Here is a 4910-nt window from a genome sequence, read left to right on the forward strand (position 1 = left end):
TAATGAAAAAAATGTTCCCTTGTCGCCTACCTTGAGCGGTAACAGGTTTTTGCTGCGCGTGCAAAAACCCTATTTGAAGTGTTCTAGAATGCCTGGTTCGCGCCCTATGTTGTTTTCAAATGAATGGCCAAAGAATCATTTGCATTTAATTTTTTCAGAAACTTGACGTGCGAGAAGGCTTTTTGTCATGGAGTCAGTAACAAAAAAGTATGTCGAGGATAGCGAAAAAAAGAACCGGTAAAATTTATTTTTAAGTTAAAGTATCACATGGCCTTAATTTTTATCTATATTTAGTAAAGATTGTAGAATTTTTAAAAATTTCAATTTAACTCGACGAGACCAAAACCAAGCGCTGCACTAGAGATTTCTATCTTAGAGTTTTGTCAATTTAATAGTTTCTGAGCAAGGAAATTTCTCTTGGTGTTTTTGCAAAATAAATGTATTCGTCGCGAGATAAAACTATATTGTCTAAGCCAATTTACATCTCGAAAGAAGTAAATAATTTTACTTATGCATTAAAGAAGTGCAAATTTATTGTTTTACTGATATATAATAGAAATTAAAATTATAATAAGTTATATTTATCTATCGCAACAAGCAATTAGATTTGATTTAACGAGAACATGAACGGGTTTTTTTAAAGGTATCAGTGACCACTGTTTCATCTTTAATTTATAACTAATTGTTTTTAGTGCCTGAGTGTATTTCAAAAGAATACCAGATTTTTTCTTTCATTTTTTGCTATGGGTGCGTTGAGGCCTGTAATATTATGGTTTCAAAAATTAATTGCGTCATTTTTTTGTAATTGCATGATAAAGTTTAGAGCCAACTAAAGTTCTCAGGCCAAATCATATATTATATTGATGGCGACTGTCCGAAACACTTTAATTCTGAATTTAACTGTACATTAGGTCTTAAGAGACCTCGTCTTTTTACCCATACATTCATTCTATTCCCCTCTCGATTCTTTGTTACACGTGCAATATTTTTTTTTCATTCCCTCGTTTTATCTCTTTTTCTCAATACACGCAGAACTTCTATTCCCTCTCGGCAACCGCATTTGCTCAAGTCGAGCTCGAAGTTAACCAGTTCTGCTTTGTATGACTCATCATTCGAGCTTCTCTTTCTTCCGAACGAAAGTTATTTCTCCCTTCAATACAAACATAACGACTTACTCTATCTGTAAAAATAATGGTTTAAAGAATGTATACAATTTCAAGCATCTATACTCTATGTCTAGAAAAAAATATATATATAATTAAATCGATACGTTATTGTTCTATAAATCAAAAGATTAGATAAGGCTATTTCAGTCATTTCAGAGTTGACCTGCTGACAGAGGTGATTTTCTTATCATTCAATGGCTTAGTTGAAAAAAAGTTTGATTCTAAATACTATTTTCTACTAAGAAAATAAAGTAATAAAAAGAAAATATCGAAGAAACTTTATATATGCTTTATAAAATTGAATAGTCAATGTGTTACAATTGATTGCAATAATAGTTTGAATGGTGGAGTATAGATTACTGGAAATCTAAGGTAGACCATCTTCATGGCCATGTGAAATCGATCCTGAAACCAGTTTTTTATTGCCGTTACATCTACAATCATAAAATTCACAGTAGACTAATCTTCCAATTCCGTGGTTGTGCAAAGCCACTTAATTCACGATACGTTAAACGAGAGTGACAGTTTTTACCTTTTTTAACTACGAAAATTGGAGAAAGTAAATGTTATATTTTTCGGGAAAAGGGCAACGATCTATAATTATATACTAACAAAAGAAGCGTTACATATTCTGAAGCTTCAACTGACCAACACATTTCGGAAAAATTCTATGGTTTAATCGACATCCCATATACAATAGACTTTCTTGTTTCCTGAAGTGAATTTTGTTAATTTATTCAAATTCTTATTATTTATAGACTTTAGCTTCTTATGGATTGAAGTCTTTAGACGAATCAAATTTGATTATGGGGTTTTGCTTAGATTAATTCATTTATGCCTAATCAACAAAAGACCGTTCACCTTATGTATAAATGTGTTTTTAAAGGCAGTGTCTAATGTCTATTGCCTAGCCATATTAAAGAAAATTTCTGGCTATTCATACCAGTACAAATAGCCCCCGTTCCCAGTTGTTCTTTTGTAAATACGGGTTTTCAAATCCCCTTGATTCAGTGCTTTTGAAATCAATTATCAAATAATGAACACCCTACAGGAGATAACACTTGTGGAACGAAAATGCCTTAGCATAGAAGCCAGGTAAACCGTAACAGATTCTGACACATGCTTGTGAAAGGTTGCTGGGATGAGTCATAATAGGGGGACACCAACAGGTAGAGTAGCACCGTTTGTAGTTGTAAGTGGGGGAAGAAATGAAAAGTGGTAGTGTGGTCTGAAGCGTGCCCCCCACACGCCAGTTTAATACCCGTTTCGTTATGGGTTATGCGTTCCCCTGCTCGAAATTGCTTCAAATCGTCGCTCGAACATGAGAGTCTGGCGATGACTGGACGCCTGCACTCTGCACGTGCGGAAGAAGGTGGCATGTGAAGTTTAGGTCAAGGCCCCGAGTCATTTTACTAGCATGGCCACGTAATCAGTTTTGTTATGCTGCGATCGAGTGGCGATTCACATTCAAGTCTCTAATCTTATGTAGAGTCTAGAGTCTAGACTCAAGCGGACCGGAAAATCGGGAAAACCCCGGGAATTTTAATTAGGATCGGGATCATTCAAATTATAAGTTTATGATTATGTTCGTTTAAAAAAGTTGTTCACTGTAGTCTGGTACATGCGCTAAGTTCTGTTAATATCAATTATATGGGAATTAAAAATGTTCCCTTTTGTAGAAAATATTGCAAAAAAAGTGTAAATTTCAATGTTTTAAAAAAAATTAAATATCATCTAAAGATCTTACAATATGTTTGTTTTAGTCCACTCTCCCTTTTCTTTCTCTTTTTTCTTGTGTTATGTAATTGTCTCTAATAAGCCAAAAAGGAGATAGTTTGGAAATGTTACTTTCGGTTAGTCAATTTTTGTCATGCTCTGCTTTCGATGCATAACATTATTCATAAGAAAGCAGACTTCATTTCGATCTTAAATGAAGTAGGGGCCGACGTGACTCACTCGGCGAGGAAGGGAGTAACGAGGAATTATGTGCCGAAGAAAGTATAGAGTTTTTAGATTGATCTGGAATTCTCGTATTATTTATTGAAATATGCTCTAACTTTCTAAAATTACTTCGAAAAAAAGCTGGCTACAGAACTCGTCCTTTCTTTTCTTATTCTTATAAAGTGTGCCCAAGAGGAATCCAATCAAATAATTCCTTCAAATGTTACCGTGTTTACAGACTACTCAACGAGGACAGACAAGACACCGACGTAAAAACAATTTTTTCTGACCTAGGGGTCTCAAAACGTCGACATTAGTTATGAAAAAATGGTATAGATGTCCCACCTAACCGTTTAGCTAAATTTGCCGCCTAGAAATTATGTAGCTAATCTACCTAGATAATTTCTAGATGGCAATTTTAGCTAAAACAGCTAGAAATGTAGGTGACACAGCTATATTTTCTTGGAAGCCGAAATCCAGCTAAACGGTTAGCTGGGACAGCTAGACCATTTTTTTCAGTGTTGATGGAATCCGCGAAAGTCATTTTTCACATAAAACCAATACCTTCTCATTATGATGAAAATCTAAAAAGCCAGTTAAAATAGGGCAAAGATAAATAAAGAAATATGCCCGCTGCGCGGGGACATTCTCATTACGCGCTGCCCGTACGGGTACCATCGCGCTTCGCATTCGTTTTTCGTACGTTTCATGCGTATAATTTAACTACATTTTTCCAAATATCATAAGCATTATAACTTAAAATGAAAACTGATTAAAAATTTTAAGGAATTACAGTCATAAATTTTAACTACAATTTTTTTCAATTTATTTTTAAAGAAGGTTCTCAAAGCACCTACGGCTTTGACGATAACATTCTCATTACGAAACTCGCGCTTCACGCTCGATCATTTTTGTCCAATTGAAAAACTTCATCAAAAGATAATTAGTAAATCTTCTTCAAATATACTAAAAACAACGCTTCAAACTTAAGGATCTCTTAAAAACATAAATCGCATTTTTTTTTTGAAATTCGGATTGATATTTCCTAGTCTATTAAAAAACTGTTTTTGTTCCTTTTTTGAAAATTTTCAAAATGTTGAAAAACATGTAAATTTTTTAATTTTTCTCGAATTTAAAAATGTCATAAGGACAATTTGCAATTATTTTTGCCGTGTAACAGAAAAAATGACGACAATATTTAGAACTCATAAAATTTTTTTTTTAATTTTGAAATAGCTCTAAATTTTGGAATTTTTGTCTAATTGAAAAATTTAACTGACATTATTTATAAATATATTTAATAGCTAGTGATCAATTCAAATGAAATTTCCTGATCAGACAAATATTTTTTTTTTCTGAATATGTTCAAAATTGTCAAAATAATATAATTTTGATAATTTTGGGAACCTGAAGAAGTGTATCAAATGCTGGCTCAAATGGACAAATCCTTCAAAAGTAAACATACAAACATGCAAACATCAACAAAATTTTTGTAATTTTCGAACTCTGTGAGTGTTGAAACATAAAGATCCGTTAAAAACGAGTGATTGAAAATTTGGACGAATATATTTTTTATCTAGTGAAAATTTTGAATTAAATTTTTAGATCTATTTAAAAAATAATTTTTTATATTTTTTTAAAATTTTCAAATGTTTTTAAAGTATATAAATTTTCTAATTTTCATTGAAATTGAAAATTTATTTCTTCAAATTTTGAAAATGCTATACATTTTATTATTTTGGTTGAAAATATCTGCTCAACGAACTTAACCTTCATTTTTGGAACCTTAAGAAGTGTATCAAA

The sequence above is a fragment of the Belonocnema kinseyi genome, chromosome 4 (assembly GCF_010883055.1).
Source record: "Belonocnema kinseyi isolate 2016_QV_RU_SX_M_011 chromosome 4, B_treatae_v1, whole genome shotgun sequence".
Taxonomy (NCBI): Eukaryota; Metazoa; Arthropoda; class Insecta; order Hymenoptera; family Cynipidae; genus Belonocnema; species Belonocnema kinseyi.